Source organism: Ahaetulla prasina, chromosome 3 (genome assembly GCF_028640845.1).
Source record: "Ahaetulla prasina isolate Xishuangbanna chromosome 3, ASM2864084v1, whole genome shotgun sequence".
Classification (NCBI taxonomy): domain Eukaryota; kingdom Metazoa; phylum Chordata; class Lepidosauria; order Squamata; family Colubridae; genus Ahaetulla; species Ahaetulla prasina.
The window spans coordinates 79,072,426-79,097,943 of record NC_080541.1 but is presented as its reverse complement, the minus strand read 5'-3'; the positions used below and the strand labels follow the sequence as shown (position 1 = coordinate 79,097,943).

At 38.9% G+C, this 25,518-nt stretch overlaps 1 protein-coding gene across 2 annotated transcripts in view; it reads left to right on the top strand.

Moving 5' to 3' along the window:
* Positions 1-25,009, top strand: part of LOC131194539 (uncharacterized) — a 78,482-nt gene extending 53,473 nt beyond the window's left edge. The window contains exon 2 of one of the 2 annotated variants that reach the window (XM_058175640.1): positions 23,553-25,009. The gene's annotated coding sequence lies outside the window, so the exon portion shown is untranslated. Of the gene's footprint in view, positions 1-18,347; positions 18,580-23,552 lie in introns of those variants that run through there. The other variant, XM_058175641.1, reaches the window with a different exon arrangement.
* The last annotated feature ends 509 nt before the right edge of the window (positions 25,010-25,518 follow it).

The window sequence follows — 25,518 nt, the reverse complement described above, 5'->3', positions numbered from 1 at the left end:
ATATAATGGATTGTTCCTATTGTGTTCTGTTCTGTATGTCTAGTTTTGCTATCCTACCAAAAATATAAATAATATCCACAAGATTTCTGAGGCCAGCCAGTGTTCATTTTTCAAAATAGAAGCAAATACAAAGATAGATGTTAGGCAGATGAAGAGTTGAAGAGATAATATGTCTGAGAAGCCTGACTTAAATGTCAGATTTCTAAATAAAAAAAAATCATTTATTCTTCCATCATTAATATATTTTTACTAAAGGACATCAGATTGAGCTAACTTTCAGCAAAAAATGCTTAAGACCTCAACATTTCCAGTTTACAAGTTCATTATTTACCACTACAGTAGGGAGGGAGAAAGAGGGAGATAAAGAGGCCAAGGTAATTGTCGTAAGAGATTGATTCCTTCACTCTTACTCACTTCTAGGACAGCCTGCATTATTTGAATAGAAAAGCTAGAAGCAATACAGGTAGTCCTCAACCTATGACTGCAATTGAGCCCAAAATTTCTGTTCCTAAGAGAAACATTGGTTAAGTGAATTTTGCCCCGTTTTACGACTTTCCTTGCCACAGTTGTTAAGTGAATCACTGCAGTTGGTAAATTAGTAACATGGTGGTTTTGTGAAACTGGTTTCCCTGTTGACTTTGTCAGGTTGCAAAAGGTGATCACATGACCCCAGACACTGCAACCATCATAAATATGAGTCAGTTGCCAAGAATCTGAATTTTGATCATGTGACCATGGGGATGTTGCAATGGCCGTGTGAAAAATGGTCATAAATCACTTTTTTCAGTGATGGTGTAACTTTGAACAGTCACTAAATGAACTGTTGTAAGTTAAGGACTAGCTGTTCTGTCCTCCTCTGCCTCCATCTGAATGATGGCTTAATTAGCCGGCACTAACAGCTCTGGCGACAAAAGAGCCAGCGTCTGCCAAGAGCTCTCCTTATTTTTCACGACGCTGGTGAGTCAAACTTCAACTCTAGTCAATCAATGGATTTGCCTGTTACAAAGAGACACAGCAGCTCTGGCTGCCTTTTATATCTTGTGGGGTGTGGCTCCATGACTCAGCACTTCCTAGGCCTGCCCCACCCTTGCTTCTGTTGTTCCCTCCTCTCCTGCCTACAAAACCTAGGATTCAACCATGCCTGATTGCTGTCAGCTGGGTCTGCAGGCGTGGCGGGGGGGGGGGAGAGTCGGGGGATGGAGGTCTCGTTATCTCTTTCACCTGGCCTGCTTCTGGCTCCTGGAGCTGAGCCAGGGAAGCCGGTGCTCCCGAGGTAAGTCCTGATGGCCCTTCCCCCTCACTGTCCAAGTCACTTTCTGGCAGCAGGCCCGGCTCCAAGTTACTTTCTGGTAGCAGGGCCGGCTCGGGGGGCACAGACACAACACTACCTGTATAGTAGAACCTCTGGTCACGACCATAATTCGTTCCATAACTTTGGTCGCAAGCCAATTCGGTTGTGACCCGAACCTAATTTTGGAAATTTGGGGCTTACAAAAAAATGGCGCAGAAGGGGAAATCAGCCACGGGAAAAAATTGTGAATTTTTTGGTTGGGACCCGATTTGGTTGTGTTCAGAAGCATACAGGTTCTACTGTATTTGAGGTCATACTGTTTCTGGAGTACATGCATGTGGGTGCCCATGTGTGTGAGCTGGGTAAACAATACAAATTACAAGATTACAACTGGGGGAAAAGTCTCAAGTTTAAGGAATGCAAGCAATCTTCCAGAATAAAAATTCACTTCAGCACTGGCTATAAGGGGTCCATCGAAAAGTCCAAGATATGAGATCTCCTTTCTGAAAGGCATTCCTTTTAATTTTAGCAGAGAAATAGGCAATAAAAAAGATTAACAAATTATATTAGGATACAAATTTAGATAAAAAAGGCTGTAGACTACAAAAACCTATGCTACACAATAAATCTCACAATACCCTGGTTATTTTTGCTGATTTCTTATAAAATGGTGTCTTGTTAATATATTTCATAACTTTTTTAATGACCACTTTCATGAATTTTTATAGCTACGGTCTTTAGCTAAATCATGTCAGAAAATATAAGAGAATGAGCTAGCATTTTATTATCTTCTATTTTTTGCAAATTGATCCTGAATATTTGTCCAGCCATATGAAATGGCTCATTTGCATACTTTTCCTTTACCTGCTGCCTGCTTAATTTGCTTCATAAAATACGGCTGACATTTTTACCTCTTTTTTTTTTTTTTTAAATGAAGAGCTTTATTATTTTTCTCTAAACTGCGAGCCCATAATTTCTTCAAAGTGTAAGAAAGTTCAGCATTGGCAAAAAATCAAAAGTGAAATTTCAGATTATTGAAGGATTATGATTTAACTTTAACCATTTTGTAGACACTGTGTCTCCTCATGACTCTCATGCATTATTTGTTCCAGTGTGGCACTGATTCAAAGAGTTGTTTTAACAGTAAGAAGATGCAGTGTGGCCTTTGTTCACATATTGAACCAAGTCGTCATATGGTTTGATCTTGGCTTAGTGCATTATGCCAAAAACTGAAGCAGCGTGGTTTACAATCAACGGCTTCTGACGAACACTGCACATGAACTTAACCGATGTTATTTATCCATTGTATCACGGTTAATAATGAACCACAGCATGTCATCAGGCATGAACTATGAAGAAGTTCCATCTGTTGATTTTGCGTCTCTTTGATAGCCATGCGCAAACTTTTTCCACCACCCTTTTCTTCTCAGAAATAAGGGCTACAAGGGTAAACATCCCCCAGGTTACCTTTATAATGTTTAGGTTAAACATTTAACAAGTTAATTTGCCTCAACAATTCTTTGCAGACACTTTAAAAAGAAGGAGACTGTGAAAAGCTGTTAACTGCAATATCTGAAATCAATCTAAACTCCAGATTGTGGGTCATGGCAGGAAGGCAGCTGTCACAGGTAAACTGCTGACACCAAACGGTTAATAAATGTCTAAAGTTAGAGCCGATTCTTTCCCAAGCCTCCAACTCCTGGATCAGAGTTTCTTAATAGCCTCAGGCAACATTGCCAAAGGCGCTGACAGGCATTAGGGACATCAAAAGTCAAGGCACTGGAACCGATCTAGTCTGGCACCCGGTTCTCCCAGCCAACATCTCTGAAAATCCACAGGCAGAACATGAACGTAAAGGGCACTTCCCGTGCCTGTTTCCAGTAATTGCTGATTCATGCCTGGGAAAGCCCAGGGAAATGAATAAAAACGCCCTGGCAAGAATCGGGAAAGACGACCACAGAGGGGCTCCAGAAGCCCGATTGCGTCACCAGAGGTCGGGCAACCCTGATACCAAAGCCATAGCAGGAGGGGGGTGGGGGGCGGGGGAAGCAGATTTTCTTATAGCGGTTTGGCCGGGGTGAAACTTGAAAACCCTTAGGAGTGGCTACGGTTGAATTAAAATAAAAAATAAAACGAAAGGAGTGGGGGCGTGTGGAGAGCAATAATTGCAACAGTAGCAGCGCGGCGCTCATGTTTCTCCACGAATGTGGACCCTTGTCCCTTTCCCTTCCCGCGCAAATTTGCTAAGCTATAACCGCGACGAGTGTAAGGGAGGGCGGGGAAAGGCTCTTCCCTCTTTCTCTGGCCTCTGACCGAGTACAGAAATGGGTTCTGGCCGTTGCTGAGAGACGCGGAGATGGAGGAGGAGGCGGCAGACTGGTCCTCCTGCGGGTCTCTGCAACCCATCCTCGCTTGCACGTGGCCCGCTGCAGCCCGGGATAAGGAGGACGTCTTTGTCCTGGTCTCGGGTGGGAAGCCAAGGGCTGCCGTGGGGTGTTGCATTTCGAAAAATTCCTCCGTGGTGGTGGTGGTGGTGGTGGTGGTGGTGTGTGTGGAGAAACCCACCGTGCCCATATTGGCCGTCCGGATCTGGCAGCCGTGGTTAAAAATGAAGAGAAAACAAAGAAAGGTGTTTGAGGAAAGCGCCTGGCCTGACTTCCCGAGCCCAGTTATGAGTGTGCATCATCATCATCATTATTATTATTATAGAACAATATCCCTCCACCTTGCCCCAAGATCGTGCAGCTCCCATCCTGATTGTGTTATTATTTCAACCTTTGGGTCAGGGTGGTGGGTGAGCCCTTGGAAGATTTTTATTTGGTTGTTTGTGTGTGTGTGTTTTATTGTGCTGACCTTTTAAAATATAAACAGTTGGCTGGGGTCAGGAGTTCTTTAAATCTATGAAATAAACAGTTAAATGGGGTGTATTATAAAGGGAGAGGTGCATTTTACCCAAAGACCCAAGGACAATTTTTTGCTAGAATAGAAAGTTGACTTTGTAAATATACAAATAGAATGAGACTATTGCCTTATACACTGTAAGCCGCCCTGAGTCTTCGGAGAAGGACGGGATATAAATGTAAATAAAAAAAAATAGCACTCATGCAAAATACCAAAATGAAAGGCTCCATTTGATTTTGACAAGGCAAAAAGACACGTATTTGTAACTAAGGGTAGAAAGGATCAATGTCATGCATTTTGTACACATAACACACACACACTCTAAATAGCAAGACAACGGATGCTTTTCAATATTTTGTGAAACCACAAAAAACTGGTAGTGCCAGGAAAAGACATAAATATCAATATTAATATAGGTTTGATTTCTAAACATTTCACATTATTCTAATAAGGATTGTTTAGTTAATTGTGCATTTAATTATTTAATCGCTTCTCAATATCTGAATATATATCAGTATTTAGCTTTATCATGTTATAATGGCAGTGAATGGACTTTGATAACAAAGTATTGTGAATTTAGATTTTGTAATACAGGTGTGAAGGATTTGTATCCAAAGGGGAGAAGGTACTTTGGCTCCAACCTGTAATCAGTTTTCCCTGCTCGATAATCACATTTGAATCTGAGAGGTTCAAAAATGTGGCACAAGGGTACAACCTATTGAATTCATTTCTGACACCCATTCACAAAATGCCAGGATAGGAAAGAACATATCAAATGAATTGCTAGTATTCTGTAAAGAACAAAAGTATCATAGTTTTGGACAGATTCTTTGGCTTATGCGCACTCTCTCTCTCTCTCTCTCCCTCTCTCTCTCTCCCCTCCCTCTCCCTCCCTCCCTCCCTCTCTCTCTCTCTCACACACACAACTGAGTTTACAAACACTAAATTGTTATATAAAACATAAAGGAGAATGAATAGTAAGAGCACTCTAATGGGTTCATCTAGAATGTTATCCAGAGCACATTCTGGTAAGAATATGAAGAATAATAGTAATGGAGAAAAAGTTACAAATAAAATAGATAAGACAGAATATTGATCAAGAGTGATCCCTGAGAAACGTATTGTAAAAATCTCTATCATTTATTTTTATTTTATTTTATTTATTTAATTTTGTCATAACAATATACACAAGCATAAGAAGCATAACACAAAAGATTATATAATATATAAACATATATATGAGGAGAAACAAGGTAGTATAAGCATATATATATATAGGGGAAGAAACAATAGGACAGGAACGGTAGGCACATTTGTGCTCTTATGCACGCCCCTTAGAGTCCTCTTAGGAATGTGGTGAGGTCAACAGTGGATAGATTTTTAATAAAACTTTTGGGGTTATGAGAAGAGACCACAAAGTCAGGTAATGCATTCCAAGCATAGATAATTCTGTTACAGAAATCATGTTTTCTGCAATCTAAACTGGTGCGGTTGACATTAAGTTTAAATCTGTTGGTAGCTCTTGTGTTATTGTAGCTGAAACTGAAGTAGTCATTGGCAGGAAGGACATATCGGATGATTCTATGAGCTAAACCCAGGTCCTGTCGAAGGCGACGAAGTTCCAAGTTTTCTAGACCCAGGATATCAAGTCTGGTGGAATAAGGTATTTTATTGGTTACGGAGGAGTGGAGAACTCTTCTCGTAAAATACCTTTGGACACGCTCAACTGTATTGATATCAGATATATGGTATGGGTTCCAGACAGGCGAGCAGTAATCAAGAATTGGCCTAGCAAAAGTTTTATATGCTCTGGTCAGTAGCGTGGTGTTTTTGGAAAAGAAGCTACGTAGAATTAAGTTAACAACTTTTAGAGCCTTTTTTGCTATATAGTTGCAGTGGGCTTTGGCACTTAGATCGTTAGATATAAAAACTCCAAGGTCTTTGACTGGGTGGGGGGGTCATCTGTGAGGTAATGTCCATCAAGCATGTACTTAGTGATTGGTTCTTTCTTCCAATATGTAGGACTGAGCATTTGCTGGTTGAAATTCGTAGTTGCCAAATTTTAGACCAAGCGGTTAGATGATCAAGGCCTTTTTGAATTGTAGATGTATTGTCATCTTTTCTTCCTCCTCCTATTTTCCACACAACAAAAAATCTTTTGAGATGAGTTAGGCTGGCTCAAAGTCACGCAAGTGGTTTTCTTGCATAAGGGAAAACTAGAACTCACAGTCTCCTGGTTTCTAGACAATTGCTTTAACCACTAGACCAACCCAGGTTATATACAAAGTAGATCTATCTCATGAGGTTTATTCTGCATAATCCAAATTTTGTTATAGATAGCGATAGCAAGCTGTGGAACACTTAGTGTTGATGTGGTGAAGGTGATTATATTGGTAGCACAAATCTTTCTTTCATTGTATTATAAATTTCCTTTCAGTCATTTGCTATAATAGCTATTTGGGTAATTCCATTTTTTCATTATTGGATTGTAGTAACACCCTGTACTGAATTCTAGTGAAAACAATTATGTTTTATTGAAGCCACCGCCATCAGTGCTAATATGCAATTAATTTAAACTTTTCAATCTGTGCACATCAAACATTCAAATGATGAGTTTAGAGTCTGATAGGAGGGAGTCTTGCAATAGCATATTGCCCAATGAATTATTTTTTTCACTGGTTTTTCTTCCATTCTCAAATATCTGGTAGTAGTGTGGGCCCACAGAACATGTGGTGTTTTCCTCAGGTTGCATAAGAAGAGAGGTTCTCTTTTGTTTTTGCTCTCCAATTTGGATTTTTAATCTCAGCTATATTGAAATAATTGTTCTTCTCCCTTTTAAAACTACATTCCAGTCTGTATCTGGTTATGTTGTTGTGGATGTAATCATTTCATTCTCATTCCTACCCCAAGATCATGGACTTTCACCCCCCTCTATCTCATTAAATTCTTATGGGGCTTCTATTGAGGGTTTCCTAAACCTTGTTCTAAAAAAAAACCTAAAGGCTTGAAAGTCATTTGCAAAGTTTGGGGTTGTTCTGAATCTGTTGATATTTATTGCTTATCTAGGGACAAAATAATTTCAGTCCAACAATCCAAAAATGGAAAAACTGAGCTGAGATAAATAGAAGCTCATCTTAGCATCTGTGGCTTCCATGAATTAAATTCAAGTGCAGATAGTCTTCAATTTATGACTACAATTGAATGCAAAATTTCTGTTGCCAAGCAAGACAGTTATTGAGTTTTTATCCCACAAGACCTTTCTTGCCACAGTTGTTAAATGAATCACTGCAGTTGTTAAGTTACTAACAAGCTTGTAAAGTAAATCTTGACTTTGTTTGCCAATTTTGAATTGTTATTAAATTAAAAATTATTAAAAAAATCTGAATTGCTGTAAAATCTGTAAATCTGTAATTGCTTGATGAATTTCTTTTTCTGGCTGCTTGTGGATTCCTATATTTGTAATCCTTGCTATTCAGATTGCTTCTACTTTTGTTTACATCAGTAGAAATTTGCCCTGGAAAAGTCTTAGAAACAAATCAACAAGCAAATAAAATGTTGCATGGCCAGAAAAAAATAATCAAATAATAACTACCTGGTACAGGCTTGATTTAATAGCTACTATTTTCACTGCATCATCAAATTTCCCAGTTTGCTGATGATTTTGCTGAACACATTAATCTATTACATAATTGTAGGCAGGAGTTGTACTCATTATTTGTACTGTGATGCTTTGTCAAAAATTGGCAGAAATCTGAAATCACAATGAAAGTCATACAACAATACCAAATAACAAATATTCAGGGTAGAAATTCCATTCTTGTTGTTCACAAAAGATGCAAAGGTTATTTGCTAATAAAATTATGAAAATTGTGGAGAAGAAAGAACAGTTATGTTGCCAAGAATCAGAGAATGTGATGATTATTAAACCATTCTAGAGAGCCAGAATGTATCTGATACAAAATGGGCAAGCAGAACAGCAAACCTACTAATAATTTGTACAAGCTTGTTTGGATCAGGAAGATAGCTACGGATGCAAAAGTCTTGGCATTCTCATCACTGGGATGTTGCTAATACAATGTTCTATAGATCATGGTGACTGAATTTTCTTGACATTAATAAACCGGGAGGGGGGGGAATCATTTGTCCTTATGAGAATAAAAGTCTCTATTTTAGATTTTTAATTTATTTTACAAATTGAAAATTTCTTGGATTGCATGAGCAGCAGACATGAATATTTGATAACAAAAGTTTACCCAAATTATAGAAGTCATTAAGCTCTCGGTTTACTCTGTAACTGCTGCACTTTACAAAAATGTATTGAAAGCCAGACTCTTTAAGAGACATTATGAAATTTAAGATTTGCCATTTCTTTGGAAGTTTAATGAAGATTTTAATTTACAGCATATATGGTCATAATTAGTTTTGCATATTTATCACAATTATAGATGCGTTTATTGTAATGGGTTATATATGCGTGCTTTTCACTGCAGTGTGTTACACATGGAGCCATCTGGAAGGTTGAGGTAAAGAGCAGCACCTCTTCTCTCACTTCTTTCTGTTAATAGGCAGTAAAATAAATAGGTGGCATCTCTCTTTTTCCCCCTTCATTTTTAAGAAGAGACTGGACCGCTACTTGTCTGAAATGGTATATGGTCTGCTTGAGCAGAGGGTTGAACTAGAAGACTAAGAAGGTTGCTTCCAGTTCTGTTCTATTCGAAAAAAATTCTAAAAATCTCCACATTCTAAGTTTCCTGCATTGCAATGGTGAAAGAGAAGCAGGAGACTTTCAACATACCTATGTCATATCAAGATGCTCATAATAAAAATGTACTATCAACTTATTAGTAGGATGATGTCATATTGACAATATTGAAAAAAAGAAATTGGGAAGAAAAAAAATCATGGAAATGTATGACTTTAATAAATTCCCATCAACTGAGAAAACAAATATTCTAATGATGACAAAGTGACAACATTTTTAAGTAGCCTAAATTCTAGTTGCTATACCAGGTTCAAAAACAATATTCTCTTGTTAGAAAAGCTAAGAAAATAATGGACTAAAACAAATCCCCTACACGGAATGACTATATATATATTTTTTAGCACAGGTAGTAGTCAGTGATATGCTAAAGGTCTATAAAGCCTTGTGCAGGATAGAGAGTGTAGACAGATTTTATGTGTTTTTGTGTAAACCAAAGACAGATTTAAAACTGATTTTTAAAAAGTATACAATTCACACTGAAAAGTTTGGACAAATTCACAGAAAGCTGGGTTATCAGTGGTTAGAATAGAATAGAATAGAATAGAATTTTTATTGGCCAAGTGTGATTGGACACACAAGGAATTTGTCTTGGTGCATATGCTCTCAGTGTACATAAAAGAAAAGATACGTTCATCAAGGTACAACATTTACAACACAATTGATGATCAATATATCAATATAAATCATAAGGATTGCCAGCAACAAGTTATAGTCATACAGTCATAAGTGGAAAGAGATTGGTGATGGGAACTATGAAACGATTAATAGTAGTGCAGATTCAGTAAATAGTCTGACAGTGTTGAGGGAATTATTTGTTTAGCAGAGTGATGGCCTTCGGGAAAAAACTGTTCTTGTGTCTAGTTGTTCTGGTGTGCAGTGCTCTATAGCGTCGTTTTGAGGGTAGGAGTTGAAACAGTTTATGTCCAGGATGCGAGGGATCTGCAAGTATTTTCACGGCCCTCTTCTTGATTCGTGCAGTATACAGTCCTCAATGGAAGGCAAGTTGGTAGCAATTATTTTTTCTGCAGTTCTAATTATCCTCTGAAGTCTGTGTTTTTCTTGTTGGGTTGCAGAACCAAACCAGACACTTATAGAGGTGCAAATGACAGACTCAATAATTCCTCTGTAGAATTGGATCAGCAGCTCCTTGGGCAGTTTGAGCTTACTGAGTTGGCGCAGGAAGAACATTGTTTGTTGTCCTTTTTAATGATGTTTTGATGTTAGCTGTCCATTTGAGATCTTGCGATATGATAGAACCCAGAAATTTGAAGGTTTCTACTGTTAATACTGTGTTGTCTAGTATTGTGAGAGGTGGAAGTATGGAAGGGTTTCTCCTAAAGTCTACCACCATTTCTACGGTTTTGAGTGTGTTCAGTTCCAGATTGTTTTGGTTGCACCACAAGGCTAGTCGTTCGACCTCTCGTCTATATGCGGATTCGTCATTGTCTCGAATGAGACCAATCACTGTTGTGTCATCTGCGAACTTCAGTAGCTTAACAGATGGATCATTGGAGATGCAGTCATTGGTATACAGAGAGAAGAGAAGTGGGGAGAGCACACAGCCTTGGGGGGCCCTGTGCTAATTGTACAGGTATTTGATGTGATCTTGCTTAGCTTCACCTGCTGCTTCCTGTTTGTTAGGAAGCTTGTGATCCACTTACAAGTCTGTTCCTGTAGCTGGTTTAGCTTAGTTAGAAGAATGTCTGGAATTATGGTATTGAATGCTGAACTAAAGTCTACAAAAAGGACCCTTGCATAGGTCTTTGGAGACTCAAGATGTTGTAGGATGTAGTGCAGAGCCATATTAACAGCATCATCTGTTGATCTATTTGCTCGGTATGCAAATTGCAAGGGGTCTAACAGCGGATCCGTGATGGTTTTCAAGTAGGAAAGCACTAGCCTTTCAAAGGTTTTCATGACTACAGATGTTAAAGCAACTGGTCTGTAGTCATTCAGTTCCTTGATGGTGGGCTTCTTCGGCACTGGGATGATGGTAGGGCGTTTGAAGCAAGAAGGAACATAACACATCTCTAGTGATTTATTGAAAATATGGTGAACATGGGGGCCAATTGGTCAGCACAGACTTTTAAGCAAGAAGGAGTTATCTTATCTGGGCCTGGAGCTTTTCCTGGCTTTTGTCTGTGAAATAGGTCCTGCACTTCCTTTTCTGTGATCACTAGGGGTTGTGAACCCAATGAAATGGGGTCAGTTGTAGGAGGCTTGGCTGTTGTTGGTGTGTCTGAGATGGGGGTTGTGGAGATAGGTGGCTGTAGTTTCCTTTCAAACCTGCAGTAAAACTCATTCAGGTCATCTGCCAGTTGTTGATTACCTTCAGCCTGGGAAGGAGGTTTGCCATAGCCGGTGATATTTTTAAGAGTTTTCCACATGTTTGCTGGTTCATTTGCTGAAAACTGATTCTTTAGCTTTTCAGAGTAGCTTCTTTTTGCTGCTCTTATCTCCCTTGTTAGTGCATTTCTGGCCTGATTGTACAGCATTTTATCACCTTTTCTGTAGGCTTCCTTTTTGGAATGTCGTAGCTGCTTAAGTTTAGGTGTAAACCAAGGTTTGTTGTTACTGTGTATTCGCAAGTTCCTTGTAGGTACACATAGGTCTTCACAGAAGCTGACATATGATGTTACAGTATCTGTGAGTTCATCCAGGTCTGCAGAGGTATCTTTAAAAATATTCCAATCAGTGCAGTCAAAACATGCCTGTAGCTTTAATTCTGAGTCCTCCGTCCAGGTTTTCACTGATTTAATTATTGGTTTTATGGCTTTAAGTCTTTGCCTGTAAGCAGGTACAAGGTGAATCATGCAATGATCAGAGTGTCCTACAGCTGTACATGGTAAAGACCGATAGGCATCTTTTAGTGTTGTGTAGCAGTGGTCTAGAGTATTCTTGCCTCTGGTGGGACAATTGACATGCTGAAAGTATTTTGGTAGTTCTTTCCTTAAGTTTGCCTTGTTTAGATCTCCCAAAACAATGGCCAGTGAATCAGGGTGTTTGGCTTCAGCCTCCATGATTTGGTCAGCTAGAGTTCGTAATGCCTTGTTTACACAGGCTTGTGGTGGGACATAAACAGCAATTAGAAGAAATGAGGAAAATTCACGAGGCGAATAGTAAGGTTTGCAGTTGATAATTAGAGTCTCTAAATTGTCACAGAATTTGTAAATTATGTTAAAATCTTGACACCAGGTTGAATTAATATATAGGCATAAGCCTCCTCCTTTCTTTTTGCCAGATGTTTCTGGAATCCTGTCTGATTGTTCAATTTGAAATCCTGGAATGTTCAGGCTGCTATTTTCAATTGATTCATTTAACCAGGTTTCAGAGAAGCATAGGACTGCTGAATTGCGAAAATCAGAATAGTATTTGTTTAAGAGGAGTATTTCATCCATCTTATTTGCAAGTGAGCGTATATTTGTTAGGAAAATTGAAGGCAGAGGAGTTTTAATGCGACTTCTTAATCTGTTTAAGATCCCAGATCGTTTACCTCTTTTCCTTCGTTTCCGTCATTTGGTTTTTTTAGTAATCCATGGCTCCGTGGGAATTGCCTCCTCCTGTGTTAGAATCTCCTCCGTGTTTGTAAAGACAGGCGGGGGTGAGATTAAAGAAAGCTGCTCCTTAAAGAAATGTTCCTTAATTTTTAGCAGATGGTCTCGTGAGTAGGAAATCCGTAGCGAGTCACAGAGAACACTCTTCTTGATGGCTGTGTACTATTGCCAGGATCAAAGTCAGCATGCCATAAATAGCTGCTGTTTGAAAGCAATAGTGGAAGAGTGTGGTACAGAGGTGTCAAACTAAAGGCCCACGGGCCTGATCCAGCCTGCGGGGTCCTTCGATCTGGTCTGCGAGGCTGCCCTGGAAACAGCTAAAGACCAGTCCATGGTGCCTCTGCCAGTGAAAATGGGCTCCCAATCCATTTTTGGCTGAAACGGCCTCCTGCAACCCTCTGCCAGTGAAAATGGAGCTTGGGAGGGCCGAGGGTTGCAGGAGGCCGTCCCAGCCAAAAACGGAGATTGAAAGCCCGTTTTTGCTGGCAGAGAACTCAGGCCACCACAGGCACCCCTGACACGAATGATGTCATGTTGGCCACGCCCACCCTAGCTTCCCAAGGTGAAACACAATTCTGATTCGGCCCTCAATGAAATTGAGTTTAACACCCCTAGTGTAGTTGGCCCCTGTATTGCTTGTGAGCTTCCAGGATGAGTCCTTTGTCTGATCCAGCAGTGATCTCTTTACGTTTCTGTATGTGCTTGTGCTCCTTTGTTTTATTTTACTAAATATTAAGCTTTGAAAAGGAAGAAAGATAACTGACATCCTGGCAGCTTGATTGCCCTTTAACCATTTCTGTAACACTGCCAAGAAAAGCACACGGATGAATCAGCAGGAGTCAGGACCAGCTGAGGAAATTCTTTCTTATTTTAAACATCTAGTTTATGTATAAACATTCCATCCGGAGACTACTTTAAAAATATGTCAAATTTTATAATAAAGCCTCTGTGTCTCCTAAATTTAAACTGCTTCCCTAAATATTGTCTACTTGATTCTTGGCAAAAACCAAAACTATCTATTTTTCCAAGAGTGGTCCCTGTTTGGCCTATATTGCTGCAGGAGCCTTCTTTTGTTAGGAACATTTTTGCTGTCAGCCACAAAAAGAAGGATCAGTAAACAAGTGGCAAGAAGTTTATAAAAACGGCAAACCAAGAGACACATTTAGAAAATCCTCCAACCTCTTTCAAATGTTGCGTTCTAAATAATTTTTTGAGCCAAAATTCAGTGTAGCTTTATAAACAATAGTATAGAATTCTCAAAGGTCACATAGTATAATTTTAAAGAGTTCAGGTTATAGTTGTATCCAGCAATTTCCTTTGCTGCTTTCAATTAAGAGTTTGCCAATGTACAACATATTCATGTGGTTATAAACATAAATTGCACAGTTAAAGTAATCTTGTATGCCTGAACAACATTATTATAACTATAATATAAAATAAATTGCAGCTTTGCCATGTCAGGTGATCTATTTTAAATTATCCACTGTGATAATTTTTCAGACACAAAACCTTTGTCATTTTCTTTTCTTACCATACATTCAGAAACATACTAGTATGTATAAATGTCTAGGACAGAAATTAATTTATGATAGAGGTATTTGTACTAGCTGACTAATTTGAAAGACATAAAGTTTTTTGTAAAATTTATATTTTGTTAAAGTAATTAAACACAGACTGTGTTCACATACTTATCAGGAGTCAAATTTAAATTGAATATTTTTTTATTAAGACAAACACATAGCCTTTTTCATTAGTATTAGATAAACTTGCATGAGTTCTATTTGCAATTAGATGGACACTGAGAAAGTTTGGGGAAAAGATTATCTCAGCTGAAAATCCCAATATTCGTTTTGGGAAAAGTGGTTCATAATACTATAATTTTACAATGAATAATTTGACTAAGGTTTATTGTAACATTGTTGTACTCAGAACCACTTTTCCCGAAGCAAACACATTCAGAATGAGAGATGATTTTAAATTTGACTGAATAGGAAACATCTCCATAAAATCTTCTGCAAAAAAAAGTCACCCCAACTAACCTAAATTCTTTGCAAGTTATTCACTGAAAACTTGTGTGACTTAACAACATAGTTCATAGCAATCAGTGAAACTTTGACAGTGTGATGTTTATTTAGAAGGAGCCCCTGAATTTAGCGAGTCTTATTCCCAAGAAAGTATGTTTGAATTGCAGCATAGAGTTAGGCTAATTAAAGAAAAGACAGAAACTGGTACAAGAAGTCAGAGCCCCTGGATACAGCCCATACTGTATATTTCCAAGCTAGGGAAGATTTTACTTTTGTTGAAGGTTATGCTTCATTCACCCTAGGATTAAGTGCCATTACCTGAGCAAAGTTGTAAGCAAGTATTCCAGTTACATATCTGACTCCTCTTTCTGTGCAAACTTTAATGTGCATTTTTGGTGTCGGGGCTGAAGCTGGTGAACAGAGCTGGTGCTCAGACAGATCCATTATATAGATATGGAACAGGGCACTCAAAGGCTGAGAAAAGAGCAGCCAAAAGTCTATTGACTCAGAATGGGAGGAAGAAGCCTGAAATTTAAACCCATTTCATCTGGAAAGCTTCTGCTGTTACTAAGCTGTAACTTGCCTTGTAACCTGATTTGACCAGTGTACTCATTTGTTAAAACCCATCAAGTAGAATTTTCATTAGACTATATAATAAAATTTTAATTTATATAATTTAATTTATATAATTTTTGCAGGATTCAGATGATGCATGTTAGGTTTTCAAAGCTGGTGGTAGACTTTTTCCTTGTTGCTGGATATCTGTGAAGAATCTCCTCAGTCAGACATGAACAAATGGAACAATTTCAAAATAGCTGCTCCATCACTTGACTATAAAACTACAATAACATTTTCTAACCAAAGGCCTAACACAATTGCAGTTAAAGTTGTGAAAGTTTATTTTCCTATTCCTATTATCTTATGGTTTTTTTGCAAAAGCAAGAAAATACTCCTTTTACCCTCTGGAAGTGTCAGATTGTCCAGTTTTACCTGAGCAACTGATGATTTGATGGTGTCAGTATTACTAATGTCAGCTTTGCAGAATCAATCAGCTTTAATTTGAAACCACCTATAGATGAGCATAAGCAGTGGATATTATGCGCAAAAAGCTTTTGGGGCTTCACATGTAATTCCTGAGTATTCCACCTATCAAATGCCCCTCTGTTTAGTTCAGCGGTTCTCAACCTGTGGGTCGGGACCCCTTTGGGGGTCGAATGATGATTTGCCAGGGGTCGCCTAAGACCATCGGAAATATGGGAAGTAAACTTGTGAGTCGAAGAATCGCGCTCCAATGGTTGACTCCACAAGCCAGCTGCAGGCTCTTCAAATCGCTAGCCGAATTCGGCTTCAGGCGCGATGAATTAAAAAAGAGAAATCTTTGCTCTGATGTCTCCCTCTCAAACCAGCTGCAATCACTCCCAATCGCTAGCCTAATCTGACTTCAGGCGCAATAAATTCAAAATGAAAATAATTTTACGGTTGGGGTCGCCACATCGTGGGGAATTGTATTAAAGGGGTCGGCACATTGTGGGGAATTGTTTAAAGGGGTCGCAGCACTATAAAGGTTGAGAACCACTGGTTTAGTTTCTCCTGAATTTATTCTCACTTTCCTTCATCTTCCCATTCTTTTTTTCACCGACTCCATCCAAGCAACCTCAATATCTTTCTCTCTTTGAAATTCTAAAAGGGTTTGGTTTTGTGGAATTTTTGGTGCTGCCTAAGCTTGACAGTTTGCTTTATGATGTTTCTTACTCAACAAGATAACACAGTGAATGTTGCTGCCTTTTCACATATAATACCGTAGCTACCTTTGTTTTGCCTTGGTACAAAAAAGATCTTGATTTAAAATATTTGTTTCTTAAAAACATTAAGCAGTGTTGAATTTTGGAGCTGTCTGTACTGAACAGAATCTATACACTGAAAGCAAAAACCTGTAAATAGCAAGTGTGTGTTTTTATGTGTGTGTGTGTATATGTGTGTATGTGTGTGTGTGCATATGCTGTACATACATACATACATACGTACATGCATACCGGTACATACATACAAACTGATTTAGAAGTTTTTACTTTCTTCAAATGCAACAACTTTAGTCAGTGGATTCCTTGAAGTAACATCATCTTTTCTTCATTCTTTAGTTCAGCCTTCTAGAGAAAGTGTTTAGTTTTGAAAAGGATCCATGAAAAGGATGCAGGAGGTGACAAGGCCGATGATGCAAGAAAAAATTGGATACACAAAGGAAGAGCTGACAAAAGCATCCTGGCTGGAGAGTTCTGGGAGTTGAAGTCCACACATTTTTTTAAGTTGTCAAGCTTGAGAAACATGTTGTGGAATGTGGAAAATTGAGAATCAGCGGTACAGAATATGATCAAATGGGGAGATTCTGTCAAATAACCAAAAGCAAAGATTAGAGAATATGTTGTGGCCGAAGACTGGAGAATAAAGAAATGAGAATTGGACAGTCATGTGAACAGGAGCAAACCAGGGAGTGATGGCTTCCAGGGATATCAGATAAAATGGGAAAGACAAGTGACATCAAGTCTCCTGCAGCACAACCAACGTACTGAACACGGAGTGACACCAAGTGTGGCAACTTTTTCGCAAATCGAGCAAAATCTGCAATAGTAGCAATCCTCTGACAGCTGGAGTTAGATGAACAACTGGAAAGCAAAATCATTGCAGATTCCATAAAAGGTGGTACAGCATCACTCCAGATGTCCATCTGTAACAAGGGCATATGGATTGGATATGTTTTCTCTCCATTGCGAGAATAACAAAGGTGAATCAATCAGCATCAGATGTCAGAGAAGAAAACAGAGATGTCCAGTGATTCAGATGCAAAATTCAAACTGTACTTAGAATCTGGCAGCATTCCGCACCGGAACCCAGATTGGCCTCAAATTTGCACCTAGAAATTGAATGGGAACCTTTCCCGAGTTCCAACTTTCTATGCCTTGTGGTAGAAATAATTTTGGAATCTGGGCACAGAACCAGAAAGATCAAAATCAGATGCAAAGAATGTGAGAGTTGTAAATCCATCACAGAAACAACATATAGATGTCAACTGCATCTCCCATTAAGAAATAAGCCATTCACCCATTAAGAAATAAGCCAAATAAACCATTAGGATTAACTAATGGAGAAAAGAAATTAAAGATTTGAACTTTAGGATTGCTATGTGCATGGCTCAGGGCTTATAATTGGTGGGAACTGATTTTCTGTTCTATTATGACTTTTCTCTGTGAGATAAATACTGTACTTTTCTCTGTGATAAAGCTAGCTTATCAAAGAGCTGTGTCCTTGAGCATCTGCTGGCTAGCTTTTGAGTTTAAGTAACATTCTGTGAGGTTTGCCATCACCAGGATTTTTGGCATATTTAGAAGGGAGGTACAAAGAACAAAAATTTGTAGCAATAACAGCTGAGATCTTAGAAATGATTGGACTTGCAGCTAATTCACGATAAAGACAGACTCTGCCCAGACAAAGCACATTTGTGTCTGGTCACATTCCTGTGACCCAGTTTCTCAAAAGTGTATGCTTTCTTTCACCCCAAATATTTGCCATTTCCTCATATCAATCTTGTTGTTTTGAAAGCTCCAGTTACTGTACCCTTTGACCAGATAAATCTTCATTAACATCCTCCACTTGAAAGATAGCCTTTTTGGTAGCCTCCAGTTTCATCAAGGAGGGTTGAAGAAATAGGGTCTATCTGAGAGGAGATCTGTATGGCTCAATCTTTGGTGATTGAGAATAGTACCACTTTGCTGTGTTGGCTGATTGTTACACTTTGTACTTCTTTGTTTGTTTTTTTATAGCATGCTTGCCAGCAGCAAGTGTTGTGTCTTGCCCGCCCTCAGAGCAGCCGGGGCCTTCTTACCTGCTCCCCAACACTGAGGAATGTATGCCTTCCGGCCCAAGTCCTGGCTCCATGCCCCCACAAACTGCAGAAGAAGGAGCATCTCCCTGCCCCAGCCCTGACTCCATGCCCAGGCAAACGGAGCAGCTAGACCCCTCCCCCTCATCCACAGCAGGTGAGCCTGAGGAGGGTTTACTCCCAAGAACAGCTGATTGGAGTGACCCTCGCATCAGAAGATTGGAGAGGCGGAGGCAACAGAGGGAAGGGAGGGGCAGGCCTTAATGAGTGCTGAATCATGGAGCCACACCCCATGGCCTATATAAAGGAGCTACTTTCTGGCAGTCTCTGAGTCAGGCAAAAGTCAAACTTATCTTGCTGAAGTCACTTACTGGTCTCCTGCCTGCTCTGAGGACTTTGCTAGGACTTTGGGCAGAGCTGCAGAGGCAAGCCTGATTCGGATTTCCCGGACCCAGCCGTCAGCGGAGGAGTGGGACACGACAAGCAAGCATGTTTGTTATGATGAACATTTCAGTTAAAAAAAAAGATCTACATTCAGCTGATGTCAATTCATGTGACTAGTTAAAAGAGGTGAAGTCAAGACATTTCTGTTAGATTCATCTTTCAGGTCACCAGAAATTTGTGATATTCTTTCATAAGCTAGGTATTTTTCATATTTTAGAAGAAAGAAGCCCAATCTAAACATATAGTAGAAAGGAGTAATGTAATAAACTGAAACTACTTCATACTATGGATGGGGCTGAAATAGAATCCACATGCCCAATATGAAGATACTATCCACAGAAAAAGTGAGGGAAGAAGAGGCTTGAAAATTTGCATTGGAATTCCCTAGCATTTTTGGATTTAGCTTGGTTAAGGACGTTCCCCGTTTCCTAATTGAACTATAGTTGACTCTCCATGTGTTGTGACATCAAGGAGTTTTCATTGTGTCTTCTGACTGCTGATTGATGTTCACGGATGTGTTCTGCTGGTCTTCTGAATATTCTATTCTTGTACTATGAAGCTGTTCCAGTTGGAACAAACCAATTTTTCCAGTTCGAAACTCTGCTATTTCATCCCCATCTTAATTTACTTCATATGTAGAAGTCTGCCCTGGTTTAGTTTTGGTATCCCTGTTAAATACTAGGATGAGTATCCTAGTACCGCGTTGAATGGCAAAAGATGAACATCCATTTTTTGTTAAATTTTGTTAAAATAAAATAAAAATAAAAGAGTGCTCAAACTTGAGTGAGACCTGTGAACTAACATTCTCATTGATTAAGAACAGATTGTTGGTATCATGGCAGCTTCTCATTGATCCAATGTGAACAGTTTATCTCAGTAAAATGCAATTCAATATTATATATCACGGCAGACAACTTATCGGCCAGAACCTGTAGCAATCCATTTTTCACCCTTGTAACAATCTCCAAATCATTTATTTTCTTGAAAATAGACTTGATGCACTTACAGAAAGGAGCAGAAAAATGCAGTCAACCCATCTCCCCCATTGACCATCTCCACCACGCCCCTAATTGCCCTCAAGGTATATCAATCCATCCAGGAATTAATGAATAAAATATATTTATTATGATCATGCCATGCCATTAAGATGATGCCATGGCCTGCAAAAAGTTTACCTACCCCTTTATACATTCCTGCCCATAAATCCCACTTATCTATTCTATGTATTTAATATATTCCCATATAAGTTATATTCCTTTCATCATCCCTAAAAGCTTTTGAATCTGACCAGGGCTAATCCACCTGAGCAGTGAGAAATCAGCATTTCAATATTTCTGTGCTACCGGTTCCACTATAGGCTTAGACTGACTTTTCTTGTGATGCTACTACTGACAGTTATTTTTGCCCATTACTGTTTTCATTTTAAAAAGGCCAGTGCCCTTTTTCTATACCACATTATCTACCATATACACATCAGAGTGGTGAGATTCCTTAGGCTAGTTTACGAAATAGTCATTACCAACTGAGTTGTAAATGTCAGAAATTTTATTGGTCTGTGTGTGAGGCATTTTAAACATCATGGATACCAAGAATTCCTCCCAAAGCCAAACCAGGTCCCCTTTAATGCATGAACTTTGCAGACACAAATATAAACAGATAGGAAAAGGCCAGAAGCTGGCTCTGAGCCACAAAGTAACAAGAAAATTACTCAAAATTACTCAAAATCCCAAAATCTTCAACCAAAAACTGTCTACTTTTGACCTCACCCCATTCCTAAGAGGTCTGTAAGGGGCGTGCATAAGAGCACAAAAGTGCCTACCGTTCCTGTCCTATTGTTCCTTTTCATTATATCAAATTAACATAGTTATTGCATTCTTTTGCTTATATATATATTTTTCTTATATGATGTGTTGTTGTTTTATATCGATGTTTGTATACTGTTGTGACAAAATGAAATAAAAAAATATATATTTTTCTTCTCCTCAGATTTTGTTTCAGAGCTAACAACCTGTCTCAATTACAAGGTGTGTGATGACACCATCTTAATCTAAACATCTGTAGAAAATTGAGTTATATTGTTTATAAAGATGAGACGGTATGATTCAACATATGTTTAATATGATGTTCTTAAATCAAGGCGATAAGTTCAACTGTATATAGATAAAGGGAAGAATTTAACTGAGGTCCTCCAAGCAATAACGTCAGCCTTTATGACAGAGGGGATAGTGTCCCAATCTTGAAAGAGGCAGTAATGTGCTCCCTTCTCAAGAGACCCTCCTTCTACATAATGGTTTGGGATATCTATGGAGGAGTCCTCAACCTTCCCATTTAGGAGGAAGGTTGTTGAGAAGGTAGTCAATCTGCAGCTGATAAGGACCTTTGAGGAAACGGATTATCTAGACCTGTGATGGCGAACCTATGGCATGTGTGCTGGAAGTGGCACGCAGACCCATCTCTCCAGGCACGCCAGCCGTTGCCCGTTGCTCTTTTGGGTTACAGCGCACACATGCACACTGGTCAGCTGGTCTTTGCATGCGCAGGAGCACCGGAAACTGGAAGAACACCTCCCTGGCATGCATGCCGGTTTCCTTCCTGTGCATGCATGCCGGCCAGATGGTTTTTGTGCGCACACATGCCAGAAACCAGAACACCAGGTGACTGGCACACCAGAAACCAGAAGCTAAGCTTCCCCATGTGTGCATGCGCACCGGGGAACTGCTTTTCCGGTTTTCAGTACTCCCACAGTGTGTGCCGGGGAGCTGTTCTGGTTTACGGTGCTCTCCCGCACACATGTGCCACTCCCATTTCAGCACTCGATGCCGAAAAGGTTCACCAACACTGATCTAGACCCATTTCAGCAATGCGCCTAGAAGCACGAAGCTGTAAACACCAGCCTGAAGATGACGGATGAGACTTCGTCAAAATGTCGCCAAGACACTTCCAATTTTACGCGGGAGAAAACCTGAATAACCAAAGACCTACATAGAATAGAATAGAATAGAATAGAATTTTATTGGCCAAGTGTGATTGGACACACAAGGAACCTGTCTTGGTGCACATGCTCTCAGTATGTATGTATGTATGTATGTATGTATGTATGTATGTATGTATGTATACATGCATGCATGCATGCATACATACATACATACATATATATATATATATATATATGTATAAATATATAAAATAAATTATTATTATCTGTTCACAACAAAATGAAGTCACAGTTGCCAGTTCTTTAGCTCAGTGACACCCCCCCCCCAAACTTTTGGGCGCCAAGGATTAGTTCCATGGAGGATGTTCCAAAGGTGCTTTTTAAAGAGGCAACTGGACTTTCTGGTTTTTCTCTGAAGATGTTTTGCTTCTCACCCAAAAAGCTTCTTCAGCTCTGACTGGATGGTGGGGAATGGAAGGATTTATACTATACTTACAAACAGCTGGCCTTTTGCATTCTTGTAGCGAGTCGGGTTAAAGTCACCTGGAGGTTTATCTGTGTCCTCAGGGTCAAAGAAAATTCAAAGAAAAACCAGAAAGTCCAGTTGCCTCTTGAAAAAACACCTTTGGAACAACCATGAACTGGATGACTGAGACTCTCCATAGACTTTCCACAGACCAGGGTGGTGGTGATGGTTTCGCATGCTGCCTGGATCCTGCGCGTGTGCAGGTGGGGCTTCGCTCACTTACATGGCCCGGTTCCTACTGGGCTGTCGACCGATGGCAGTCCGTACTCTGGGGCTTGGGGACCCCTGCTGTAGTTCATGTAAGCCTCAGATTATGGTGGTGATGTATTTTTATGTTGGAGGACATTTAAAAACACAGGTAGCTGAAATCCTCGTCAATATAAAACAACAATTGCAGAAATTACTTAATAACTACTACTTTTTGCTGTTGAAAGGCCCTTGGTTTCATGCATATGTTTGCTTTGTTTTAACTTAGAAGGCTTTGGATTAGTCCAATGGACATTAAATTAAGACTCTATTGAAACAATTCTTCCAGTAAGGTACAATCAGCAACTGTGCACAATGAAGTGCTGAATCAGATTTATTAGCCCAAAGGGCAGGGTTATTAACACTCTTCTGGGTTGTTTCCAGTGGCACCATTCCAGCCATGCAAAGTGTCTTTCACTTGCGGAAATTCTGTTTTTAGCCTTTTATATGTGCCAAAGCCAATACTTTCATAGTGCTTGTGCAACTCACTGCACAAGTCCACAGGCAAGGCATTTTAGAAGCCCTTGAAGTACTTTTAGGAAGCAGAGAAGTTCAGGCTCAAATGTGGTTATGAACTATACTCCCAGCCCCTTACCATTACTTGGTTGGGGCTACTAGTTGTTGTGGTGTACAATTCATCAGGTATACAATGGGGGCAGGGGTGAAATCCAGCAGGTTCTGACAGGTTCTGGAGAACCGGTAGCGGAAATTTTGAGCAGTTTGGAGAACCAGCAAGTACCACCTCTGGCTGGTCCCAGAGTTGGGTGGGAATGGAGATTTTGCAATACCCTTCCCCCAGGAGTGGGGAGGGAATGGGGATTTTGCAATATCCTTCCCCTGCCACGCCCACCAAGCCACACCACGCTCACCAAGCCACATCCACAGAACCGGTAGTAAAAAAAATTGGATTTCACCACTGGGTAGGGGGCTCACTGATTTAATAGTGATTCTTCTACTAGCACTAACAACATATCACTTATATTTTTTTCTCCTAGAGCAACACCGAGGAAAGCCTTTTATTCCAGTGGAGGATTTACTGAACCAAATGGTTTGAATATATCACCTGCATTGTCAAGGTTGCAGATGATCTGCTTCAGAATAATATCCTTGCAAAGCAATTTAATACTACTTCCCTCCACTTAATTGAAGAACAACAAGGAGATTTGCATCAAAACCTACAGGAAATGGTGCAGACAATCAGCTGAGACCTTCTAAACACTCATTACTATTTTCTGACAGACCTCAGCAAGAAATCCATTTCAGGACCTCAGAAAAAAAAGGATGTACTGTGAAACTTTTCTACCTTTTAATTTTGTAACAGGAAACTTCTATTTTCTCGGCATGTGTGACATTTTATAAGGAGTGCTTTACTAAAATTGCCTTTATGTTTTTTTTAATTATCATGACCATATTAAGTGCCATACTAATGAAAATTATAATTTCTAACAGTAACATAGTTATATCCTTCCTACTGCTTCTTCAAATTATTATCCTTTGTTAGGGTAAAAGAAGAACACTTACTTTAGTGATTTTGACTGCTTTAGTTTGTGGGATAGCATTCTACTGGACATCTTCCAAATTGTGAAACTTGTGGATTTACAATTTCTATTAATTCAATACTATATAATTAATAAGGGCTGAAATAAGTATAATAAGGGCAGAAATTAACTATAGCATAAAAAAAGGATTAAATCTTGTAAAATGACAGATTGGTTTAGGAAAATATTAGAATTAACATTGTAACATTAACTTGTTTATTGAGGTTTTACACAACTCTATTAATGGTATATTTATATACAATGCATATTATTTAGCAAGTGAAAGTTACATTTCAGTACAGTATCCAGTTACAGTTTTGTTTTATATGTGCTCCTATTACTCTTAGCCTTTGCTGTAACTTTTTTCTAAATATATCTTTTTTTACTATTCCTTACAAAGGAAAAGTAAATAATAGGATACTGTATAATGTTAAGCCTCAGAATGAAATTTATTTTTATACAGACTACCAGGGAATATATCTACACTTACATTAAGCTGTATGCTACCATTATCAGAGCAATTTTCAGACATTTCTGTTATTTCTTTATAATCTTGTATGAACAATTGAGCATTGAACGGAATCCCTTCTGGATATAGTAAAATGGTTTAAAATCCTAGTTTTAACATAGCTGCCAAGAAAGAAAAAGTGCTATAAATTCATATATTTTGAAATAAATGTAAGGAATGAAAGCATTTTTCCAATATAACTTAAAAGTATGACAGTTGCACAGTACAAATAATGGAAGTCTAAAATATAAAATATTAGAAATTTATAAGCGTCTGACAGAATTATTCTTTTGGTACACAACGTCTGTGGTTCACTCACTATAAATTTCCGAACTGTTTTTTTGTTCCTGATTCTCAGTTTGTAGAGCTCTTTCATTATTTTTCTGTCATTTTTATTTATTATGATTTTTTTACTGCTAGGATTACTGCATTTACTGTTAGCAAAATAAAATTATACTGTAGAACTGGCTTTATAATATTTTTTTAACACTGACTTTTGGTTCAGAGAAGACAGTGAAGAAATTTATGTTTAGATAACTATGTATCTTATTTTATTCAATATGCACTCTGAAGTGTGAATCTGCACACCTCTTGTGCTGCTGTATGAGGTACAGGAGATATACAATACATACATTTACAAGATTTAAAAACAGATTAAATGATCTCCCATTTTTCCTGCAACTGTAGCAGTGCAATTATGGCACATGTTTAACACAAATGTTAAAGCACTCATGACCCTTCCAATTCCTAACTTCTCCCACAATTACAACTATGTGTTGGTGTGTGATGCTTGGCTCTGTTACATATTTCAGATTCTGGTTTTTTTTCAGGAACACAATCACAGAACAACAATTGTATGTGAACAAATGGTAGGCATAATTAACACATCAGAAATATCTATCCTCAATTCTGATT